Here is a 27,008-nt window from a genome sequence, read left to right as displayed (position 1 = left end):
TGTGAAGAATTCACAATGGCCATTCTCTTTGGCAAAAAGTGGATTTATGTAAGGGAAGAGATTACGGACAAAATGAAGGGATACAATAAACACTAGGAATGGTCAATATGAAATAGAGTTGGTAGAGCATATGAAAGACAAGTTCCTCAGTGGAAGTCATAATTACCCAGTGGAAAAGGAGCTCCTGGTGAGGCTGGGGCATGCATGCCCTTTGCTGGCAGGCTAAATCTGAAAAGGACTTAGCACCCCAAAAAGAGACTAGTTTGTTATAAGGAGGAGAAGTGGGTCAGGAAAGACAGAGACCACAAGGCATGGCGAGATTAGGAGAGACCACATGGCATGGAGGAGGAATGAGGGGAAAAATACTATGAGGTAGAGTGCCATGACAGACTGACCCAAAAGAAAGCAGCAACCATGGGATGGCCCATAAGTAGACTTTAAAAGGAAAATTTAACCTCAGGGATGTGACAGGGATTTCTGACAGGATATAGCAAGGTGAGGCTGCTTGAGACCCCTATAGAGGGTAGGTCTCAGGGGTTTGGATTTTCTGACTGGACAACTTCCCCAGATGGTAGGACCACAGAGTTAACCTAATCTCTATCAGCACCTTCTCCTTGACTACCTTAAGGGATTAATTTCTAATCAATTCCTCTGTTAACCACAACCAACGTTGGAGACCTCATTAAAACTGTATCATTAAAGACTGGGAAAGTAAGATTCAGATAAAACCCTCATTAAGTGTTATTCTCTCTCTCTTACTCTTCCATCTAGCCAAACTGGGGTTGATATTACTCTTCACATGTGGTGCTCCATTTCCCACCTCTGTCCAGTTGCTGGCTCCCTCACTCTTAGGATGTGCACTCTCCTCACCTCTGCCTCACAGGAACTCTAGCTTGCCTCTAAATCCAGATCATCACTTCCTCTTTTGTGGAGCCTTTCCCAGTGATCCCCTCCTTCCCATTGCCTCATCTTTATTTTTATATGCATATACACATATAGATAGATAGATATAAATATAGATGTCTGCTTCAGTAGAATTTACATTTCTGGTGTAGAATATAAATTCTTTGAGGACAAAATTTTCTTTCTGCTTTTGTGCACAGCACCTTTCTTGCAGAGTTACTGGTATATGATATGACTTGTAAGAAATACCCTTTGAATTTCTCTTCTGGGCATTGAATAAGCCATGCTCTCTTTTTCTCCTTCCTTCCTTCCTTCCTTCCTTCCTTCCTTCCTTCCTTCCTTCCTTCCTTCCTTCCTTCCTTCCTTCCTTCCTTCCTTCCTTCCTTCCTTCCTTCCTTCCTTCCTTCCTTCCTTCCTTCCTTCCTTTCTTCCTCCCTTCCTTCCTCCCTTCCTTCCTCCCTTCCTTCCTTCCTCCCTTCCACCTTTCCACCCTTCCTCCCTTCCTCCCTTCCCCCCTCCCTTCCTCTAAACTACATCTCTGTTTTTAACCTTTGCTTGGTATTGACAAGCAAGCAGAAATTTGTGATCTACCTATTATGTACCTAAATGGGATCATGAAGGTCATGACTAAAATGGCCAAACAACAACCACAGCAATAATATGTCAGGCCTTGGAGGGGGCTCTGGGAGCTATAGGACAAAAATCAAATCCTTCTTGTTTTCAAAGAGTTTCCATCTATCAGAGGTAGACAGCATTATACACATAAGGTATAAAATTTATACACAGTAAATGAGAGGGTTGGTCATGGTAGATTGTTACTTTCTATGCTTCAGTCTGGAAGAGGACCTTGATATCAGGAAAATGATACATGGATTGAAGTGAGGAAGTACTTTGTCTCACCTGCCTTGCTTTCTCCTCCAGAGCCATCTGGAGTGGCCAGACAGAGATGAGGAAGACTAAAACTGGTCCTGGATACAGAGGGAGATTCTGGCTTTTTTAAGCATGACACAATCTCAGCCAATTGGAACAGATCTTGCGTCTGGTATCATTTTACCACAAATGACTTTCAAAGACTTTTTGCACTTTGTCTAAAGTTTCAGGCTAAAATAGGGTGGAATGATTATAGCTTACCCTATATATAGAGAGACAATATATATGGAGAAAGGAGATTAGAGTGGAAAAGCCTTGCCTCAGGGAAGGAAATGAGAAGTGAGTGGTTTAGCTCCTCTTGGGCACAACCTCTGGAAGTCCAGTATGAAGAGTAGAATAGCTGCTGCAAAGGCAGGGTGGAGGATATCTGGAAAGAAGCAGCGTGATCTTAGGGTGAGAGTTCAAAGCTCAGTGAGATTATCAGATATGAACAGCAGCAAGACTGTGTGAAAGGGAGCAATATATAATAAGCTCAGAAAGGCAGATTTGAGCTGAATCATAAAAGGACTTTAAATGCCAAACTAAAGAAATAGTATTTGATGCAAAAGCTAATAGATAATCCCTGGAGTTGATTGAACAGGGGATGGGTAGAAGGTTTGGACAAAGTTACCTGTCTGTTGTATCTGGAACCTTACCTTGAGATACATGGCATTCTCAGAATTCCAGGACTGGAAGTTTTATAAGGAAAGCTTTCTGTACAGAGGGTTAGCATTGGTTCATGGAAGAAGACAGAAGACAATAGAGTTTGAGAGGGGAAGACCCTTAGTCATAAGGGAGAGACCTGTGGATGGGACTCCTATATTTCCTCCCCATAGTTGCATCCCAAAAGATGTAGGAGTTGCAAAGGGCAGAGTCCCTGTGCTATGGTCCCTGTGCTGTGGACTATTCAGTGGCACAGCTCAATGAGAAATGTTTTCATGGCTCCTGTTTATCCAAGTGCTGATAAACTGCCCCTGATCTAGTTTCTAAACAGAAAGACCTCCCTGCTCCCTGTAGTGAGGGTCACTGGCTGCCATATTTCCATTAAAGTGATCAGTTCCTTATCCCTCTGAGTGTTCTGTTCCTCCCCCTCCCCATTCTGTCATTCTGACTCATTCTTTCTAGTGAATACAATGTTAACCCTCTAACCTGCATTATATGAGCATTTGGAGAGTGCTAGAGGTGGGAAAAGTACAGATGATCTGGAACAAATATAGTCATACATTCAGTGCAGAAGTTAGCCTTGGGCTTCGGCTAAGACATAGCAGTTCACCAAAGGCCTTCCCCAGGGAACTTGCCAATCCCCCAGGGTTCGCTAAAGCTGCTTTCTGAATCAGTCCAAGGTTATAAGCAGGAGAAATAAATAAAATCCAGAAGAGTGATTTATAATCTTACCTGAAGCCATAAATTCTGGTTAGACCCATCATTCTTTAATAAGCCTGGATCCAAGGACAAAAGGAGGCCTAGGGTAGAGGACTTACATGACATGGCCATTCATGGGTTCCACTACCCCTGGCACTTGACCACAGATAGAGCTTTCAGCTATTCTTAGTGTTGTATGTAAAATGCTATTAAGTAATCATCTGTGATAAACATCCATCAAGGAATCCCATGTGATCCAAACATACATGGGCGACATCACATGGGAAGGAGTCGGTAAGATAGTGTTAGATCCTTCTCATTCAAATTCATTTTTCCTGGTGATCAGCCAAAACAACCAGATCTCATATTATCTCCACATTACAGCCAATTGGATGAGTAGAAGTGATCTTGTGCACATTTGTGAAAGTTCCTTGCTCATATTTTTGATACTTAACCTTCAGATGAATCATTCTGAATAAAGACCATATCTATTAGTAAAATATCTGCTCCCTGAGGACAGGAACTGTTTATGTCTTGTTTTTGTCATCTCCAGGGACTAGTATACTGCTTAGCCAACTGTAGGCAGTTTTAAATATTTGTTGAATTGTTGAAGTCTTGTGGAGACATGACAGTCATCTTCAAATATTTAAACTGTGGAAAAGGGATTTGGCTTGATTTGTTTGATCCCAGAGGGCAGAATCAGTGGAAGTTACAAAGAAGTCAAGTTGGGTTTGATGTCAGAAAGAATTTGCTAATGACAAGAGCTTTCCCAAAGAGGAGTGGTTTTCCTTGAGAAGAACCAGTACCTACTTGGAAGTCTTCAAACAAGGAATATATGTCTACGTGGTAAAGTAGAAATTCCTTTCAGCTCTGTGTTGGGTTAGATGAGCACTGAAATCTCTTCCACTCCCAACTATTGGGATTCTATTATGGCCAAAACATGAGGTCAGCTTGGTGACCTTCTAAATGTCACTAGTCTGGCTTTTCTCAAGCCTTTGCACCTTAGTAAATCTACCTGAGCTTGTGCCTCACTAGCATAGTCTTTGTTTATCTTCATCTCATAATGGGTGTCAGAGGAGGAACTTCTTTGTGAATGGGTTTTTTACAACAAAAAATACATTCATATTTTCATTCTTTACTCATTTACCACTGCTGGTGTAGCTAAGATAAAAAAAAGGAACAACTGTGTTAGATGGAAAAAAATTACATTTTGGCTTTAAGGGAGATCAGTACCATAGACAGAACACTGAGGTGAAATGAGGTGGGTTCAAGTCCTGGCTTGTGTGACCTTAGGCAAATTAGGACACTGATGAGACTCAGTTTCCCCCCTTGTCTTAGATCAGTCCCATTGTGGTTATTAGCCTATTGTTTTATGATTTAAAATTGCTAAGTGAGACTAAATTCCATGAAGGCAAAGACTACGATTTACTCATCTTTTTAATCTACCAGATCATCAATAAATGTTACTTGATCTTAATGGTTGAATTTCTGCAGACAATTGAGGAATGGCTTCTCCTTTTGCCATAGCCTGATTTAAAAAAATAATAATAATAAAAAAAGTCTGTGAAACTTGCTGCTTCAAACAAAAATATACTTGAAGAAAAAAAGTTCCAAGTGGGGTTCCTTTAGTTCCATAAATTCCCAAACCCTTTGGGGTGCAACTTTAGAGTCTTAAGGGACCAGATTAGCTGGAATTTTCTCTGTAAAATGCCAGAGGACATAACCTGACCTGGTTTTCTACTCACTTCTCTCCACAGGCCAAATACTGTTTGGGATTATTGTTAAGTTTGATTTGATTTCATTTTAAAAAATGTAAATGCTTTGAAGTGCTCTAATGGATTATGTTGAGATGGATATCTTGAAATCATTAATCTTTATTGATTATTTTGACACAACACATTCGGGTTACATGAAAAGAAAATCCCCCGTGGACTTCAAATTAATTTCCTTCCTGGTCTGACTTGAGGGTGCCAGGTTCGTTTATTTTTTCTGATGGCTGATCCACAAGGCAGATTGAGCCATCTGAAAAAATATCTATGATAGCAGTTGAATACCCTGCTATAGGCAAGGCTTTGTCTCAAGTGTGTTTCCAGCTCATTGCGTATTTTTCTCAGGAAGTCTTTGCCATTACTGTCCCAGAACCTTGTACTTATGTAACCACTGTGTTTCTAGGTGCTACTTTATTTATTGTCATTATAACCATTAAATGGATTAATGCAATTTAGCAGATGTTTACTAAACCCATAGAAAGGAAGAGAGCTCACATCTCCATCATACTTTGAGGTTTTGGGGGTATTACATATACATGATCTTATTTGATCTTCACAAGGATAATTATTATCCCCACTTTACAGAGGGGCAAACTGAGGTTTAGGGAAGTTAGATGACTGCCTAAAAACACACAGCTAGTAAAAGTTTGAAGTGGCCTTCAAATCTTTCCTCCCTGAGTCCAGTTGCAGAGCTCTGTTCAAACAAGTAGAGCATTCTGCCTCATCACGTTTTCCTGTGATTTCATTGTTGTAGGGAACTCCTGGTGAGAGAACTCCCTCTCCCAATGTAAACTGGCACCTGTTCTGCCACTTAGAGTTGCCCAAAACACTGAAGGGATGTGCCTTGCCCAAAGTCACACAGCATATGTGTATCCTTTGACATGCATGCTCTCATGCTTCATTATGTAGAAGATGAGAGACAATCCCTGCCCTAGTCAAAAATAAGATAAATTAAGACACAGTTTGTACTCTGCAAGAGCTTATAAACCATTTGCTGAGATAAAGCTTGTACACACCCAACTATAGTCCAAGACTGAGCAAAAAAATATGAAAAGTAAGAAGCTTGTGAGTGTCAAGTGCTGTGAGAACACTGAATACAGGAAAGGTAAGTCTGTTCCCCTGAGGCCATGGGTGGTGGTGGAAGGAGACAGAATCAAGCAGAGAAGGCTAATTTTTTTTTTTTTTTTTTTTTCCTGAGAAGGCTTCCTAAAAAAGGAGTGAGTGCCTGATCTTGGCCTTGAACCATGGGAAAGATTTCAGTGACTGTAGTAAAGGGGAAGAAAGTCTTGGAGAAGCATAAAATACAAAGATAAGGAAGAACAAGAATGGAATGGAGAGGAGTGAATACTTCCAGTTTGGCTGGAATACAGAGTTTAGAAAGTGAAGGAAGGGGAGGTGACTAGAAAGTTGGATTGGAGCAATTACAGAGGAAGTTCAAATGTCTAAATAAGGAGTTTATATTTTTCCCCCACTGGCAATGGGGAGCCATTTTGAAAGGCATTTGATATTAGGAAGACGACCTTGGCAATTGTGTGAAGGGTGGGTCTGAGAAGGGAAAGATTGGAGATAAGTATCAATTAATGATAGGTTTTTAGCTTTATTTATAGTTTGGATTGAGCAAAAGTTTCCTCAGTGTCTAAATCTTCCTATGTTGTCTCAAATGTTAATTGTCATATGGCACCTGGGCACTCATCCTCTTCACCTGAACTCCTCACTTACTCCAGTCTCTTGATTATTTCCCAGATTGTTTCAGTTCAATTCAACTAACGTTTACTAATATTTTAGGCACTGTGCTATCTAATAGGGTTTTTAAAAAATGAAAAGGAAAGCAGTTCCTGTCCTCAAAGAGCTTACTTTCTTCAAGTCTCCCTGCAGTGTAGACATCTTTCCTACATTCATGTTGACTCCTTCTATTTATCCTTTCTACCTTGTCTATCTGGACTCCTGATAGCATAGTGCCTGGTATCTACAGGCATTGGAAACAGCTCATTGACTCAATTCTTTGCCTACTCTGATGCTCATTGTTTCAATCTGGACCATTTCCCTCATTAGTGACTCACTCACAGGCTCACCTTGACCCCCTCTCTACTTTTTTTTTTTTTTTTGAGGCTGGGGTTAAGTGACTTGCCCAGGGTCACACAGCTAGGAAGTGTTAAGTGTCTGAGATCAGATTTGAACTTGGGTCCTCCTGAATTCAAGGCTGGTGCTCTATCCACTGCGCCACCTAGCTGCCCCCTACCTTGACCCCCTCTCTTGCCCATTCTCATCCAGCTGTCCCTAGGTCATGTTCCGGGTCCTCAAACTTGGAATATCGACATCCTTCTAATCCAGACAACAATGATGCAGTTAGAAAATGATGCAGAAAATTGACAAACACCGAACAAGTTGATGAAGCATTTAATGCATGAAAGACAAGGGTTTTAGGGTCATGTTTGACCCAGGGAGGCTGGCTGCCTCATTGCCACCCAGATTTCAGTTACTTGAGGGAGTCTCCATGGAGGAAGAAAGGAACTTGATGGTATTGCCTCATTATTGTTCACTTTTTCTACCTAATTATATTATGTTAAGTGTGTTGGACATGAATTTAAAACACCAGAAAATAACTATTTCCCTTTTGATTTTATTGATCCATAATAAAACATTTCAGGTTTTCCTTCAGGGTTTCAACTGAAAGAAAACAAAAATTCCTCCCACCGCCCACTGACTAATGATGGCAATGAATAAGAAGTTATTTAGAGCTTATCTCTCATTTGTCCTTTCCTTCACCCAACCAAATTGAGTCTCAAGTTGTGTTCTGTAGCAATATATTTTTTCAGCTTGTGCCTGGATTTCATTTTCTGTAGCTTGTGATGGTCTGTAGGGTGATTTGCTTTTAAATACCCCATTACCCAGCTGCTCCAATAGTAATCAAGGTACTGAGCTACTTAATAACAGCAAGGTATCGACACATGGCGTGCATTATGGGATACTTTGAAACCTGATCTCTGGGGTTTTCTTCCTACTAAATGAAGAAGTATTACATTTGTAGGCAGCACAGCATAAGAGACAGAGTGCTACTCTTGGGCTCAAAAAGACCAGAGTTTGAATCTCACTCCAGATACTTAGTCCTTTAACTCACCTGGACCTCAAAGTTTCCTCATCTATAAAAAGCAAATGATCATAGCCAGGATATATACTTTATAGGATTGTAGCACAACTATAATTTTGGGGAAAGCTCTTTGCCATCTTAAAAGTGCTCTCTCTCTCTCTCTCTCTGTATATATATATAAGCTTTATCTTTTTTCTTTCTCTATCTGTTTTTGTCTATTTCTCCCCCCTCTCTATTTGCTGACTCTCTCTCTGTGTCTCTGTCTCCCTTTTTTCCCTCTCTTTCAGGCATTATTTCTGATTTTTTTCCCCATAAAAAGATCTGATGAAAGCATGACAAGATCTATCAACTATCTACAATTTTTCAATCATCTCTCTCTGTCCCTGTCACTATCTCTCTAACGCCACAGACCTACTTGTCTGTCTCTTGTCTATTTGTCCTTTTTTTTGAATCAACATAGTTGGGTATTTATATATACATACATATGTATATATATTATTTTCACATATATATGCATATATTCCCATATATGTACATATATGCATACAAATATTATTCTAATACATAATACACACACACACACACATATATATTTTTTAAAAATTGTGTCGATTTATAATCTGGCATTCTCATTTTGGAACATAGAATTTCAGAATTGGATCCCTCATTTTCTAGGCTAAGAAACTGAAGACCAGAGAATTTAAGTAATTAGCCTGTAATCACAAAGCTAGTCAGTGGCAGTGGCAGAGTCAGGACTAGACCCAGATCTCCTTTCAGACATCTTGTTCAAACTAGTTAAATTCAATTTGTCCAAAACAGAATTCATTCTCTTTGCCCCAAAACTTTCCCCATGTCCTATTTTTCCTGATGCTGCAAAGCCATCCTCCCAGTCTCTAAGACCCCCAACCTCAGAGTCATCCTGTATTCTCCATTATCTCTCACCCCCTCTGTCTTCTGACATGGCCACTGCTCTGGTACAGGCCCTCATCACCTTATACTTGGATTATTGTAATAGACTGCTAATGGGTTCTGCTGCCTTCAGTCCAATCTATCCCCCATTCTGCCCTAAAGTGATTTTCCTAAAATGCAAATTCCATTAAAAACCTCACTCCATAAACCCTGGTGGCTCCCTATTGCCTCCAAGAATAAATACAAAATGCTCTGTTTGGGATTCAAAGCCCATCATAACCTAGTCCCTTCCTGCCTGTCCTGTCTTCTTAGATCTTTCTCCCCAACAAGAATTCTTTGATCTAGTAACATTGGCTTTTTGGCTCTGCCATAAACAAGATGCTCCATTTCTTTCCTTTACTCTATTCTCTATGCTTGGAACACTCTCTTTTCCTCCAGTTTGATTATTGACTTTTTTGTTTTTAAGTCACAACTAAAATCCTACCTTTCCTCTGTTAACATTATTTCCTTTTATCCTGTATATAGTTTGCTTTGCATTAATTTTATTATCTCCCCCATTAGAGTGTGAACTCCCCGAAGAAAGGAACTGTTGTTGCCTTTTTCTTTTTCTTTTTTTTGCATTCTTAGCATTTAGCACAGTATCTATCATATACTTAGTGCTAAAATTTGTTTTTAAATTGAATTGATGATGATGATAGAGAATGCATGAAAGAGTAACAAATTAAGCTGAGATTAGATTGTTGAAGGCTATTAATGACAGGCTCCAACTCTTAGATCAATACCCTGTATACAGTAGGGCCAAATTACTTACTATATGTAAAATACTTTAAAGTGTTATATAATACTATTATTAGGTGATCAGTATAGGTTTACTAAATGAATTAAGATGCAATGTATGTGAAAAAATTGAGAAATGGTCTACCTAAAATGATATGGAAAATCAGAACTGGGAATGTAAGCAAACCTCATATCAACTAATGTTTCATAGTTTTAATCCCTCTAACGATGGGTAATTAATTTTTTTTTTTTGAGTAATGGATCCCTTATGAAACCTATGTTTTAAAACACACAAAACAAAATGTATAGGATTACATAGGAAATGGATTCTATAGAAATATAGTTACAAAAATAGTTTTGAAAAACTAAAGTTCATGGGCCCTAGTTAAGAACTCTAGCTAGTTAATCCTGTGCAAAGGCTCATGGGTAGAAAAAAGGCCAGTTTCTGTAGAGAATCCCGGGGCTCAGCCCCCACAGCCTGGCAATATTCCTTGTTAGAACACTCTGAAAATTGGTCTCCATCAGGAGCCGTGGTGGGAGTGGCACCTGTGAGCCCTGCTTCATTCTGGAATCAGTTAGCCAACTAATTTGGTTTAATCACTGCAGCAAAATGCAAGGAGCAAAGAGGAGGAGCCCTCCTCATTGCCTGTATCGTGTTTCAGGATGCCAGCCTCCCCACCCTTGCAGGCTTCTGCTGATACTACACAAAGGATTTATATGTGGAATAAATACTCTTAAATCTTTATAAGGTGCCTAAAATATTTATGGGTGTTTTAGTTTGGTTTGCATGCCATATTGCTCCCTTACATTAAACAGTTTTTACACCATCCTGCGCTCGCATTAATCTTCCCAGCCTGGGCTCAGCTATCCTAACAGGAGAGCCATCTATTACATTTCAGCAGTCAGAGCCAAATGATCTAATTTCTTCTTTGGCTGTTTTATCCGATGGTTCATAAACCTATGCCTGTTATTGTATTAGGAAGACGCGTTGTGATATCAGAGTGTCAGGTTGACGAGTTTTCCTATTCCCTTTTTCTTAAGAGAAGTCAGGATTAAAAATGGAATATTTTTCCACAGTAAGGGATTACTGCCATCATTCTGACCTGATAGAATGAAAAAGGAAAATATCTGGTCTCCCACAATTGCTGAATTGGTTGAAATCGATGATCAAAATCAGCCCGGGGCTGCCTTCCCTGACGAGAGATATGTCCAATGTAGCTTGACAAAAGAAGGGTATCTGGCAGGGAAGGACACTCTTTAGGGGGAAGGGTCACCCAGTGGTAAGTTATTTCAGGCATTATAGGAGTCAGAGCTGGAGAATACCTTCATTCCTTCTGCTTAATCAATGTAGCACCTTGCAATATTCATCTGTCACAAAGGTCCCCTCAACAAGATTATCCCAGGAGATTATCCCAGGTACAAGGTACCTCATGGGTCAGTATCTGCTCAAAATCATAACTCAAAAGCCCTCACCAATGTATTTACCTTCCCTAGTGAGCCAGAGGACACAATTGGTTCAAAGCAACAACATGGAATAAAATATTACAATTTGAAAAGCACCAATAAAATAATAAATCTGGGACACATTTATCCACAACATCATCAGTGGGTAAAAGTGGACGTGTGCAAAGGGACACAATTGGAGTACAAATGTGACCAAAGCACACACATGGAGAGACATATAAACAGGGTTCACATGTGGCAAAGCATACCATGGAGGGATAGTTTGTATGTCTGATCTTGAAGGGCAATCAATGTCTTGAGATGATTTAATCATAAACTACTCCCTGCACATCCATTCTGGGCATATGATCTTTGCCACATGGGTATTCTCTTATCAGATGTGTGGTCATGATGCATAGAATATTCTGGGTATCCTTTGCCCAGCTAATCTTGAGGGGTAATTGCTAACCATAACCTCACAGTAGAATGCTAGCAATCTCATGTTCCCAATCATTAAACTAGAGCAAAAAATCTTCAGCAGCTTTTCCTCCCCTACTATGGATCTGTCTTTTCTCAGAGCCTTGGTTGTGACCAATGGCTCTTTCATAGAAGAACATCCCTCCTGCAAAGGAGCCAAACTTTCTGAAACATAAAATCATGTCACTTGGCTAGTATTGATAAGCTTTGTTCTGTTTTAAACATTCAATCTCTTGCTCCCTAAGGGCAGTTTCTCTTTTAGAACAGTCCCTCTGATTTAGAGTTAGAAATTCCTAATATCATTCTGCCTGATTTTCTCAAGGGGATCCTGTGTCTACAAACCAATTCTAGGGTAGAGGGGTAGAACTAAAGAAATTTTGTGCTGTGGGACTGACCTTTTCTTGCATTTTGGATTCCCAAAATGCGTAGAATCTCCTATGTGAATGTATTTGACCTTGTAAAGAAGCTAAGGGAGGAAGACAAGGTGATTGTATCTAGTGAATTTTGATCTTTAAGATATAAATGGGGCTGGCAACAAAGTTTTCTACACAGGAAAGAAAACCCAAATGAAATGGGTTGCCCAAAGTCACATAGAAGAACTAGAACTTTTTTTTTTTTAAGGAAAGTGATGATTCTTAGACAATATTGTTAGTTTATTAATATTAATTAATAACACTTAGTCTTGGGCTAAGACACTGTTTTATTTAATTCTAGTATATCTTTTACTTTTCCATAAAGTAGATAGAGACAAACAAAAAAGGAAAACAAAATACATAAAAATAGGTATTGTTGCCCTTTATATTTCCTTGGGACTTTTGCCTGTTTTCCTTTCAACAAGCTTGGTCATCTACTTAATCTTCCCTTAACTAAAGTTGGGCTGTCATCCAATTCTTTTCTTTCTTTCTTTTATTTTTTGATTAGGGTTTTTAAGTTGCCACTTCTAGCTCACTCAAATTCCCATAGAAAGTGCTTCAGAGATCCCTCCCTTTTCTCTTTTCTAAAGGACATGAGAATTAGGTAGGAAAGTAACACATGCAAACCATTATTTTCATAGTGCCCAAATCAACTGTTTTGTTAACTTACCTTGGGTTCTATAAATATTCAGTGTTTCCATGTTGCTTGGAGGGAGCAAGGTTATTAGTTTTAGGAAGGAGTGTTCATGGATTGAAAATACACCAAAAGTCAAAGGTCATTTTGGAAAGCAATTACAGTTCCCTCATTATGTTGTTACTGATCAATAAGTACATGTACATGTAACATGTTCACCCAGATACAACATGCCTTTAAAAGATCACATTGAGAAGTTTTTACATAGAGAGGAGCCCACCCCCTTCTGCTTTCACCCCTAGTTTAGCATGATTCTATACAGATCTACCAGACTTGTCTCATCGTACAAGCAAGAACACAAAATGATGGATTAATTTGGAATGGTATCTAAAAATACACATAGGCAATCAGGAGGGGAAATTCACTTGTAATCACAACCAGCAGGAATCGTGTACAATAAGTTGATTCACAGACCCTCAAGGATTTTAAGCATCCATCTGTCCCTAAGAGACCATTGTCAGGAAGTCTTGTGCAAATGAAAAAAAAAAAAGTGGAAGGGCCATTGTTTCCCCCTTACTGTATTTAGTTATATAGTTAATTAGTTTAAGATTGGGGGGGGGAGATGCAAAAAAGGAAAGACCATTGTTATTCCTCCACTGAACCTAGTTACATATTTAATTTCTTTAAGGTTCTTTTTTGGGGGACAGAGGGATTGGAGGAAATGAAAAGATAAATGTGCTTCTGTTTTCCCCCTTCTGTGTTTGGTTATGTTTTTAATTTTCAAAATATTTTTTTTTGGGAGAGAAGAAAGATGAAAAATGGAAGCACCATTGACTCTTCTTAACATATTTAGTTATGTGTGTAATTTCTTTAAGATTTTATTTTTTGGTGAAGGGATGAAAAAAATGAAAAGAGCTGTTGTTTCCTCCCTGATGTATTTGGTTAAAATGTTAATTTCTTTAAGATTTTTGGGAGGAGAATGGGTAGCTCGAATTCACTTTTGTGAATGGGGATGCTCAGACCTATTCTACCACAAGTTTTGTTTGTGTGATGACAGCCCCAAACGGGCCATTAAAAATACATGATTACAGATGGTTGTGTCTAAGCAAGTCACAGCTGCTCATTCCCTTACAATTCTCTAGCACATGTTCTCAGCTGAGGTGACTAAACCTTTCGAACAATCTTTAAGCAAAAAAGGCATGGCAGGGGGTACAGTTATTCTGATATAATCACCCCTTTCCCCCTGCCTCACAGCTCCCCTCTACCTCCTCTCACCCCTACCCCCTACTAAGAAGCATGAAACCCAGCCAAGGCCTCTCTAGTCTCACGGGGCCATGCTTATTCCATGATAACAACACTCCCTGGAGTGGTCTTATTGGGATTATAAAAAGTGTTTATTGTGGAAAGAGCCTATATTTTTGGTGCTGGCAGGGAAGAATATTAAGTAGCAGTCACAGCTGAGGTAATGATTCACATTGATTAATCTACCACTTTAGAATTCTTATTAGCCAATCAGAGCTCCCTCCTCTCCTGAGTGGTCTTAAAATAAAAACAAATGTCCAGATAAAAGCACAGAACAGTCCCCCTCTCCCCAACAGCTAGAGAGCCACAAACATGCTAGTTGACTTTGCACCAAAATACAGGAAAATGGGATTCACTGCAAATCTTCTTGCCATGAAATCAAATTCTGCCATTGGCTGGCAGGAGTGATCTTTCTTGATGCATGTAAAGATGTTCTCCTTTGCTGAGGGAAGGATTGGAGTTGGACCATGAAGGCGGTCAAAATCCAGGGGGAATCCCCGGAGACAGAGCTGCTTCCATGTGGCCACAACATGGGGAGATCCCGGCGATTCTCAGGCCGTTGTGGGGAACGGGATTGAAACATTTCATACTTGTCCGAGGAGGGAGGCTCCCCCGACTGCGTCTTTGACACAGATTTTTGGAAAGGGGCCCAAACTGTTCATCTTCTGCACATTACATCAAATTGGGTTCAGCTGTTGGAGTGTGGGGGTGGGGGAGACGGAATATTGCCTGACTGGCTTCAACCGCATGTTGCTTGGAGGAAAGATCTGATTTCCTTTGTATCAAAAGCAATATCGTGAAGAGGGTTCCTTCTCTTGGATGCAGGGTGGCCAAAAAGGTCCCTGTTAGTCCATTATTACAACTTGGCACTGAGGGTCCGCATGGTCATTTTCTTCTCTGGCTCTGTCACAGGAGAGATAATTGTTATGGAAGGTTCTGGCACCGTGGCTGGCTCCCTGTGAACGGCCACCTGAGGACTTACGGTTTTGGCCGGGGGCTCCAGCTTAGAAACATCTCCATTTCTTTAATGTTTCACAGCCCTTCTTTTAGAGAGCTCTTATAACATTAGAGCATTCTGAACAGTTCATATCAAAGTGGCCAATGAGTCTAAGTAGACTGCCAATTCAATAGGAATCATCCCCTCTGCCAAATAAAACAAAACCAATCACAATGCACGTGTGAATTGAAACCTGAGTCATAAAGTGTTGGCTCCCCAAAAGAGAGTGATAGTTCTCCTCCCTGCCGTTTTATTCTCTAATTGAATTAAATTTGGATTAATGTGTCCAGTTCTAAGTGCCACATTTTATAAGTAACCTCAAATAAACACAAAACCAATTCTATTTCCTTATCACCGTTATTTGTGCCACCTATAATAGACTCTGTGCTTAATTCTACCACCTGGGCAGTAGGTGTCTGGGTTCCTAGAGGGTAGGTGGCTATATTTACTTCCCAAGGCTATAAAGTTAATGCTAAGGGATATAGAGTTTTCTTTCTTTTTTTTTTAAAATGCTATTTTATTTTTCCAATTACATGTAAAGATAAATTTTAACATTAATTTCCTTTTTTTTATTCAATCTTTTTATTTACAAAGCATATGCATGGGTAATTTTTCAACACTGACCCTTGCAAAACCTTCTGTTCCAAATTTTTCTCTCCTTCCCTCCACCCTTTCCCCTGTATGGCAGGTTGTCCAATACATTTAACATTAATTTCAAAAATTTTTTGATTTCCAAATTTTCTTCCTCTTTCTTTCCTCTCCCTGCTTAAGATGGTAGATGATTTGATAGAAGTTATATATGTGCAATCATGTAAAAAAATATTCCCATATTAGTCATATTGCAAAAGAAAAAATTATGAAAACAATAGAGAAAGTGAGAATAACACGTTTCTGTTTGTATTCAGACTTCATTTCTTATTTCTCTGTACATGGATAGCTTTTTTTTAAAATTATGAATCAGTTATAAAGTTTTTTTAGTGCTATTGGTTCATCTTCATTCTGGTTGTGTATTTCCCGATATCAATCAATTAGTTAATTCTTCACAATCATCTATTTATAATCAACTTTTTCTTTATATCATTCATTGATTTAGTCATTAGCATCCCACTGTCTACATAACCAGTTAATAACAGTTAATTGTACAAAGGAATATTTACTGACAAGCAAGATCAAAGTATCAGAACATTCCATACACACATACAACATACATACATACAACAAAGGTTAAAGTCCTGTTCTTGGTCCACACAACTGAGGAGGTCCTGGACTGGGCAACTGTCTATACCTGTTAGTGTCCATGACATATTTCTAAAACTCTAAATTGCATGTGGAGACTAGAACTTTTGAAGTGAGTTTTCCATATGAGAGATCCTTAGGTGTATGAAGTTATAGGTCTGGACCAAAAAGAAAAAAAAAGGAATACTCTAATACAATTATGATGGATAAGTATGAGGAATGTGAAGAAATCTGAAAAAAAAATCTTTAGAGAGACAATATGGAATAGTAGATAAAATACTGGATTGGCATTCAGGAACTTGGGTTCAATCCCACCTCAAACATTTGCTATCTGTGTGACTTTAGATAAACTCATTGTTTCATTTTCTTCATGTGAAATATAAAATGTAAAATTAACAGATTGAGGTCTTTAATATTTCTACTCTTAATCTGCAATCCTAGGATCATGTGGTGTTTTTCATTTGGTGATTCAAGAAAATTTCAGTAGATTTGGAATGGAAAATGTCATCTGTATCCAGAGAAAGAACTAGGAGACTGAATATGAATAGAAGCATACTATTTCACTTTTGTTTGTTTGTTTTTTCTTTATCTTAGTTTTCTACCTTTTGGTTTGATTTTTCTTGCATTACAAGACAAATATGGAAATATGTTTAAGAGGACTGTACCTGTTTAACCAAATCAGATTGCTTTACTGTCTTGGGAAGGAGGGAGTTAACGGAGAGAGGGACAAAAATTTGGAACATAAAATCTTACAAAAATGAATGTTGAAAACTATGTTTACATGTATTTGGACAAATCAAATACTATTGTGAAAAAAAGAAACATTATGCATTCACACTCAAATGAATATGGGCATCAATAGGTACAAAGAAAAATTAATTTGTCAAATTGATGTTCTATACGAAGTAGCATGACACAGTGAAGAGTGGCCTGGTCTTGGAGTCAAGGATAACTAGACATAATTTTTGATTCTGATACAGACTGTGTAACCTTGGGCTGGTCACTTAACCAAATCATGGCTCAGACAGTTCTCTAAGGCTATAAAATGTGGAGTTGCCATTCTGGATCTATGGAGGGAATTCCTACTCTGAGGGTTTCCAACATGAATTAAATGGTATTGGATCACTCTTCCTCCCCCTTGCCTTTGATAAATAGGAAGTGTGTAGTTGGAGATAAGTTGGCAAAAATCATCCTTGAGACAAATGATCTGGATCACTTCATGTTTTCATCATGGACACAATGCTTTATTCTACCATATCTATAAAAGAAGTGAGCAGCAAAGCAGGTTTGGATCTTTTATGCTGGATCATTTTTCCAAATGAAGCCTTCACAGTTGGACAAACTTGTCCTCAAGTTCAGAGCCAGGAAAGTTAGAGTTTGGGGTGACCTTGCCATGGATGGAGCCTCTCTTTCACTGCTTTGGGATCAAATTTATCTGTGCAACTTATACATTTAAATTAAGTACTCCCTTAAGATCTTCTCATCTGCTAGGACCTTCAAGCCCATCCAAACCTTGTTTGTTATTCACCTTTGGTTTGGAGACTTCTGTGGAGGAGAAAGCCATGACTTTCTATTGGAGTCCATTCTACTTGAATGGCTATAACTGTTAAAAAAATTTTTTTTCCTTACATGAAGTCTAGATTTCCCCATTTACAATGCCTGCCCATTGTCTTATTTCTGAGTGAAGCAAAACATTTCTAATTTATTTTCTTCATTCTTCAAATACTTAAAAACTAATTATCATCCTTGGCTATCCTAACCCCTTCCCCATCTTCAAGTTTGCTCTAGTTACCTTTCCATCTTTCTTTCAGCTTATCTTTATATACCTTAAGACTATTCATCACTTTGATTTCTCTCCCCTGGATGCTCTCTACTTTCCATTTCCTTAGTAAAATTGTATGTACAAAACTGAATCCACTACCAGATGTGGACTGCCAGGGAGGCATGTAGCAGGGCTTTATTTCTAGAAACTATACCTCTCAGGGTAGTTCAAATATTAGCTTTTTTGATTCTCACATGTTACTGTTGACTCCTGTTGAGCTTTGAAGCCATCTAGAAGCCATAAAAAAACACAGATTTCTTTCAGATGAACTCTTGTCTAACCACGATTCCCCATTTTGTACTTGTAAAGTTAGGGCTTTGAACCCAAGTGATATTTATCTCTGTTTTCATCTTATTAGTCAGCCCAGTGTTTTAGACTGCTGAGATCATGCTTGTCATCTGAATGCTAGCTATTCCACCTTGCTTTATGTCATCTACAACAAACCAGTAGCCATTTATGCCTTTACCCAAGACACTGACAAAAGTCAATGTCACATACAGATCCCTGAGGGACTAACTCCAGGGAGACGTCCCATGCTGTTGATATTTCAATGGCCACAATCAATTTTCTTTCCCTTTTCTTTATAACTGTCTACCTTGTCTTAACAAGTTATCTTATTTACCCTGTCCTATTCATCTTGTCTTATTGACCATCTTATACTTTCTTTTCATTTTTCTTCATGCTTCTCTCCTTTAACTAAAGACTTTATATTTTTTTCTTTTTTTCTCTGTCTTTCTGTCTTGTCTATTTCTCCCCTCCTCTATTTGCTGACTCTTTCTCTGTCTCTCTTCCCCCCCTTCTTTCAGTCTCTGATTTTGTCTTTGTCTCTCTCTTCTCTGCCTCCCTCACTACTCGCCCCCCCCAAACAAAGTCCATATAATTAAAACGTAGAAGAGTCTAGCTGTTTTTAGGAGAGGGTTTTGTGTGTGTGTGTGTGTGTGTGTGTTTGATGATATCATCACCATATTACACTGACCTGTAAGAAGGTATAATAGCTTTCTGCAAACTTCTTCAATCTTAAGACCTGCCCCCTCTATGGAGAAAAAAAGAGGGAAAGAAAAAGAATTATGTGTAAATATAGAGCAAAGTTAAATCTTTAAGAAGAAAAAGGTAAAAATCCCATGAAATAATATCAGAGAACTTAGATATTTGAAAATAAACAAAGTTATACTCTGTATTTTAGCCAGTCTGTCAGTGACAATTTATTAATATATTCCTATTTGAAGAGATGCCTAAATAAAAAAAAAAAAAAGAGATGTCCCCTATTAATTGTAATTCTCCGGCCCTCAATTGCTATTTAAGTTTTATAGAGGGGCAGCTAGGTGGCGCAGTAGATAGAGCATCAGCCTTGAATTCAGAAGGACTCGAGTTCAAATCTAATCTCAGACACTTAACACTGCCTAGCTGTGTGACCCTGAACAAGTCACTTAACCCCAGACTCAGGAAAAAAAAAAAGTTTTATAGAAAACCTCAAATAAAAGACTGAACCCAACATTAAAAACAACCTAATTTGTTTTTGTTTGTTTGTTTGTTTTGGTAAATATACTGGAGTGATTGCCATTTTCCTTTCCAGCTCATTTTACAGATGAGGAAACTGAGGCAAAAGGGTGAAGTGAGTTGCCCCGCATCATTAAGCTAGTAAGTGTCTGAGGCCAGGTTTGAACTAAGGGAAATTAGTCTTTTCTATTCTAGATCTTGCACTCAATTTATTGGGCCACCTAAATGCTTCAAAATGCAAGCACATAGTTTGAATCTAGGGATTTTTGATTTATCAAACAGAACAACTGTCATGTTAATACCAGTTAATACCACCAAAACATCCTAGGATGTTGTGATACAGGAGTCACAGCCAGGGGCTGCTGGAGGTCTAACTCAGACCTGTAGAATGGATCTTTTCATGTGAGAGGATGATGATGATACAAGGAGACTGAGAGGCAGTTGCATTGTCTGACTTTTCTCCTCTTCCCTCTGGCTCCAATTTGCATCTCCTACAGATGTTCTGATTCACAGCTGTGGAGGCTCTTGGAGAATTGACCTGCTCCTTGCCCTAGGCATGGTCCTTAACACTCGGAGACAATATCTTCCTGAAACCAATCCTCTTTAAAGATTCTTTCATCAATTAAGTGAACAGAAATGTTTCTTTTAATTAAGTTAAACAAAATTACCTCCACTCTTAGTTCAGTCACCATAAACAGGACTAAGTCTTTTAATCAGTTAACTGGCAATTATTATTATTATTATTATTATTATTCACTAAGTTTCTTAGTTTCAGGGTCTCTCTCTTATATTGTCTTCTACTCAAGGTAGACTGATGAGGTCTTTGATTCAAGTGGGTCCAAGGACTTCAGACAAGGACTTGACATAATATTTGTTTAATAGTATATAACACAACTGAGGTTTTTAACACTATGTTTCCACAATACTTAAAGCTCCCACTTGGTCTCCACCCTCCCACACAGAACAAGCCTGGCAGGGTTATACTTCAGAGTTTTGCTGATGTGCCAATAATAGTGATTCAGTCTCAAACTTCAACTCCACCCCACAAATGGAGGCAGACACTGATTCCACCCAACTCCATGAAAGAAAGGGAGTATTACCATGGAAGATGGAGCAGAAGAGCTTCTGGGTGAGGGAAAATTAATTGGAAATCCAGTAAGGGCTTCCTTCCCTTTCTCCACCTTCCAAAATCTCAGTTGATTCTACCCAGAGGAAGTGAAAGATAGTTAGATTTTTCTATTGAGAATAAGACCAAAAACCTTCAAAAGACCAAAGTTTGAGGGAGAAAATCTGATTAAAAACTCAACTCATAAACATATAAACCAACCCCGAAGGCTCAAAAAACCAAAAGAATAGATAAAAATGCAAAACAAGGTCAGAGCACAATGAACAAATTTTATACTATAAAAAATGTAATCCTAAAATATTATACCATAAAGGAAAATTGTATTATAAATCAAAATTACTCTATGAAAAAAGCAACCTTCCAATTCTTCATAGATCATAGATAAACAGCAAAAAACCTCCAGAATGGTTTAAAAGATAAATGAAACCTTTAGAACTAGGTATTTGGAATATAATTGGGATAGAAATCAGAGTTCATAATAGCAGGAATGAAAAGTAGAAAATCGATGAAAGATCTCAAAAAATGTAGAAGTTATGTGGGAGAGAGGAAAAGGTCTGTAACACAAAAATCCAGACATGGAAAAATCATTTGTCAAAAGATGAACAAAAAGCAATTTTAAAGAACACAGATATTTTATTCAAATTAAAATGCCTGATTTCTAAGACAAGCTGTAGAAACAATCTAAATATGATAGGTAAAACAGAAGAACATAATAGAGCAAGAAATTTAAGCATCATACTAAAGAGAAGAATACAAGAAAACTGTCTAGAACTAGAACTGTCTAGAACCAACACACTGGTTATTATAATTCATATATTGTCAACAGAAAAGCCACTATATGCTTAGAAGTCCAAGGCATATAATGGCTCCATCTCACAATTTCAATAACAAACTATAAGGTTCATGAGCCACCCAAGGAAAATACTTACAGATATAATGGAAACAGTTCAAATGGTTGTTGTTTCCTTTCTGCTTACAGGTTATTGTTTTTAAAACATCTAAAAGAAATTAAGCTGAATTGTAAGAGAAAGAATAAAGAAGAATCATCAAGGCACAGGAAGAGTATAAAATGTTAAAGATTTAAGGGAAAGTCAATAAATTAAGAGCAGAAAAAGAGGAAGGGCCACATAATCCTCTATAGCTTAAGTCCAATGAACCCCTATAAATGAATTACTGTCTTTTGTGGGAGGGATTGCTTATTCTCTCTGGCCATGAGGAAACTTGGACTAGAAAATGCCTAAGATAATTTTCATATCAAAATCAATGCTCCTATAATGTCCTGGAAAAGAGATGAGAAAATATATATCCCTCCTTTAAATAGAGAGGTGAGAGTCTATAATGGAATGATTCACATAATAATAATAATTAGCATTTACACAATGCCTACTATATTCTAGGCACATAGCTAAACAATTTACAAATATCTGCTTTTATCTTCATTACATCTCTGGGAGATGGGTGCTACTATTTTCCCAATTTTATAATTGAAGAAACTGAAATAAATGGAGATCAAATGACTTGCTTAAGGTCATACAGCCAGTAAATGTCTGAGGGTTGATTTAAACTTACATCTTCTTGATTTAAGGGCTCTATTCCCTATATTACTTAGCTGCCTGATATAATGTCAGAAACAGTATTTCTATGGTGATTCAAAAAAAATCTAAGTTATGAGGGAAAGCTGGGCAGAGAATGGTCATGAATATGTTCAGAAATGAATAGGATATAAAAACAAAAAGCATCAATAAGACTTGAAAATCAAAAATGGAAAGAAATATAAAAGTTTTATTGATGCTTTTTGTATCGGGTAGTTGTATCGAGCTATTATAAAATCTTTATAATAAAGGAAGGTACAGAAGTAGCGGGCAGAGATTTGTTAGAAAAAAGTGTGATGTAAAAAGAAAAGACATAAAAAAGCAAATGAATGTGTGTGTGTATGTGAAGAAAATTTAGATGGATTGCAAGCTATACCAGTGAAGGCAGTCCCTACATAGATGAAATCACAGATCATTTCAAGTATGACAAATATTAATATAATGGAATTCTATGGGGTGGTAAGGAACAAATATAAATTCAAGAATTATGTAAAATATGTAAAATGATATAAAGTGACATCAGCAGAGTCAGGATGACAATAGCTGATTACATTAAAAAAGAAACAATTATTTTGCCTTTTCCATTTTTGTTTAATTTTAATTAGAATGTAAAGTATAACCTTCTCCCTCTCTTTGATAAGATATAAATAAATCTAATTTGGAAGAATTAGTTGGAGATTCACCCCATGTTTGGTTCAGTGGTCAGTTTATTGTGAATGCTATTTGTACTGATCATGATGGGTTGCTCTTTATAAAGGACAGAGGACATCATCCTGGTATCATAAGTCATGGTTCAGAAAACCAAAAATCCCATCATTCGATGCCACCAGTATCACCAGCTGTTCCCTTCTGTTCTCCTCCTCCCTCTTCCAAAGTCATGACCTTCAACTGGCAGACAGATGCAAGTGCAACCCATTTCCCACATAGCTTCTCTCTCTCCCTTCCCCCAAGTCCTTCAGTTTCTGATTCAGTATTTGGACGCTGACAGAGACACATTCTAGGTGTCTTGTGGCAATATCATTTGCTGCCACATCAGTGGATGGCTCAGAGTCGTGGGCTTGATAAGGCTTGACAGGCGCTCCATCATATTCTAGCTACATATTCCCGGAAGGCAATACAAATCTTGATTGGCCACATTAACTCTACATATGGCTATCTCGGCATCCGTGGAAGGGTACTTAGAGCTGACCTCGATCACCAACTGCTTCTTCATGTCTGATGCTGCCTGTGATTTGCTCCTTATGACTCCTGGGAGGATGGTCTACTCCTCTGGATTCAGGACCCTTGATTCACCTTGTAGGGTGTCTCATTTGCAGCTTTAAATGTCCAGAATTTTTTCTCCTTCCCCTTCTGCTTCACTTTTTTATACTCTTCGGTTTTTTTGACACTGATTTTAATTCCCATTTCTTTCAGGCTTTTCTATTGGATTATTTTCTTTAACTTCTCTAGGAGCATTTCTTTCTCTTCTAGATGACTAAGTCTAGTCACTACTGGCATCCCACAGGCCTTTTCACCTTTGCCTCAAGGAGGTAGGGCATTACTAGTCATACAAGAAGTGAGAGTCACCACTGAAAGACCAACATTGCACATACAGAGGGAGTCATTGGTTCAGTCTCTTAATTTCTCTACCTCTTGCATCTCAGGTAGAGAATTCTATAGACCTATTAGTGTATGTGTGTATATATATATATATATATATATATATATATATATATATATGCATGTTGCTCTATACATACACACACATATATATGTATGTATGTATATACATACAAATATATATGTGTAGGTATACGCTTATGCATATTATATTACATTATATTATATACATCTACTATGTGTATATATAGAATACATTTATAAACATATAATATGAATGCATAATGCTATAAAACATACAATATACATATGTGTATATGTAGGTGTGTATGGATGTGTGTTTGTATATGTGGTGTATGTGTGTGTACACACACAAATTCATTGAATGGGTGCAGAGTATTCTTTAAAGTACTTGTATAAGTGTAATATAAAGTCTACATAAGTTGTGCTACCTGTCCTGTGAAACTCATTTCCTAGCAGGGGTATATACTTCACACCAATAAATATACTACAAAATCATAAATACACATGATATCCAAATACATTGTTATATGAGATCTGAGTGGGAGGAGGGAGATTACCAGCTGAGAACATTAAGACCATTTGCCAAGAACTTTCTTTTCTCTCCTCTTCCTCATTTAACATCATTCAAATACTTTCTGCCACTATCTTCTCTTTCACCTCCATTTCACATGAAGAGATGGTCCTTTTTGTCGAGTCAAACCCTTCTACATGCGCAAGTGATTTCATTGCATCCCATCTTCTCGGGCAGGATGCCTCGTCTATCATCCCCATTCTCATTAATCTTCCAGGCTACTGGCTGTTCCCCTATTGCCTAGAAACATGCCAGTGCTGCCCCCAGCTCTGTAAACCTCCACTAGATCTGTTCTTCTCTGCTAGCTATTGTCCAAAATCTCTTTCCTTTGTTGCTAAATGATTGCTGCCTCCATTTCCTTTTTATCTCACTCTCTTAATTCTGCAATCTGACTGTTGGACTCCCTGTTTAACTGAAACTGCTCTCATTCAATATAATGACCAATATATATTCCCCCTTCTCTTTTTCTGACACGCCACCAGGCTGGTGCCGACCCCTCCTCACCTCATGTCTGGACTACTGCAACAGCCTGCTGGGCCCTGCTGTCAAATTATCTTCCTAAAGCACCTGCAAGTGATCATGTTACTCCCCTATTCAATCAACTCCAATGACTCACTATTACCTTCAAGATCAAATATAAAATCCCTTCCGAGGCTTGGAAAGCCCTACTAACCTGCCCCTCTCTTTCCAGTATTCTTTTAATTTAAAAAAGTAATTATTTTTGCTTTTCTTTAAAACTTATTTATTTATTTAGCTTTTAATTTATGGAAAACAAGCATTTCTATAACATAGTATAATAAAAAAGGTGATTGCACATTAAACTTGCAAATCTATTTTGTATAACTTACTATTCCTTTTTAGATATATAATTAAGTTCCTATGCAAATGCCTTTTCTCCTTTATTTTCCCTCTTCCTCTTCCCTGCCTTGGTGATAGCTACCGTTAGACACAAATATATATACACATATACACATATACATATGTAACATATATATGCACAACTATTTTATGCATATTTCTTTTTATTAGTTATTTCTTTACATGCAGAAAAAAAAATCACACTCATTGTTGTTTGTTGAACAATATTCTCCATTTCCCAACTCTAGACATTTCCCATGGCTGTTCCCCATGGCTGTCATTTTCTGCCTCTTCATCTCTGACTCCCAACCTCCATGTATTTCTTTTCTCAGCTAAAGTCCCACATTGTGCAGGATATCTTTCTCAATCTTCCTTAAGTCCAGAGCCATCTCTCTGAAATCAGCTCCAATTTATCCTAAAAATATTTTGATTGTAAAGATAGAAGGAGAAATTAGGAGAAGAACGGGAACACAGAAAGAAGGAATGATGAATTTTATAGAGATCTCAAAAAGGGCAATAACAAAAAAAAAATCACTGAATCTGGTGAAGGCCTTGTGCCCTTTCAGAGGGAAATTTTAATAGATTGGTAGAGAATAGAAATTAGATTGTATTACTTTGAAGGAAATATTATGGGATGAAGAAGTGGGTGAAGAGGATGTAGACAAATGTTTTAAGAAATTTGGCAGTCAAGGAAAAGATATAAATCAGAATCTATTCTGGACACACCTTGCATATATTAATATGTGTTTGTCTTGTCTCCCTTACTGGAATGTAAGATCCTTGAAGGCAGGAACTGTTTCTTCTGTTTTCATGTCTAGTACAATGCCTGGTACTTAATAGGCTTTTAATAAATGCTCGTCGATTTGATTGATTGATGGGTTCACTGTAACTTGAAAGGTCAATTGATTTCCTTGCTCATTTGCTATGTCTGCTCCTGGTTCTGCAGGGTCACATGGAGCTTGGGAGAATCCTGCCCTTTAGCTGTCTTGCTCATTCTTTTGTCCATTCTTGATAATTTTGAATGATCTACAATAGTGTGCCAAAGATATTTAGCTAAAGGTTTTGGTGCAGCTTCCTTTAGCCATTACCAAACACTCAGAGACTCTGAGTTACAGGGTCTTTCCTTTCTCAAATCCTCCTTTTATTTATTCTCTCTTTTTTGTTGTGCTCCTTTGCCCCTGGGTTTCTGAGCCCCTCGGATGGTTTGAAAAAAATAGATAATGGGATATGATCGTGCCAAAATTCATGGGATGTTCTGTGTGCACTCTGTGAGATCAGAAAATGGAGACATTGGTATGCTCAGGAAGACTTGGAGAATCATAATCAAGTTAACCTGATGCTCAGCCTGGAACATTAGTTGGGTTAGTACAGGCAGGAGGGGATGGCTTTCCAGTTGGGAATAAAGGCAATTTAAGGATAGGAAAGGTCATGGTGTGTATATTGAACATTAAGGAGTCTGGTCCGATGGTAGCAGAGTAGGGTAATATTCCCGGGAACAGGAGTCTCTTGAATACCACAGTGAAAATATAGACTTTCTGAGAGACAATCGGGGAGCCACTATGCTCTTCAGAATAGGAAGTGGTATAAGGAAAATGGTCTCTTAGCAAGATTCCTTTGGGAATGGTACCTGCAATGAACTGGGAAAGTGAGACAAGACTGGAGGTAAGCAGACAAAATGGGAGGGTATTGCAACAGTGAGG

The 27,008-nt window shown here is 38.1% G+C and overlaps 1 long non-coding RNA gene across 1 annotated transcript; it reads right to left on the bottom strand.

Annotated features, from left to right (window-relative positions):
- Positions 1-13,973: 13,973 nt before the first annotated feature.
- LOC141555811 (uncharacterized) lies at positions 13,974-21,771 on the bottom strand. Its single transcript, XR_012486344.1, has 4 exons — positions 21,594-21,771; positions 20,639-20,740; positions 19,018-19,074; positions 13,974-14,889 (listed from the first exon to the last, which is right to left on the bottom strand). It is a non-coding gene; the product is annotated as an uncharacterized LOC141555811 (long non-coding RNA).
- Positions 21,772-27,008: the final 5,237 nt, after the last annotated feature.

Source organism: Sminthopsis crassicaudata, chromosome 1 (genome assembly GCF_048593235.1).
Source record: "Sminthopsis crassicaudata isolate SCR6 chromosome 1, ASM4859323v1, whole genome shotgun sequence".
Taxonomy (NCBI): domain Eukaryota; kingdom Metazoa; phylum Chordata; class Mammalia; order Dasyuromorphia; family Dasyuridae; genus Sminthopsis; species Sminthopsis crassicaudata.
Note: the sequence above shows the minus strand (reverse complement) of the source record. Positions and strands in the feature narration are given on the sequence as shown.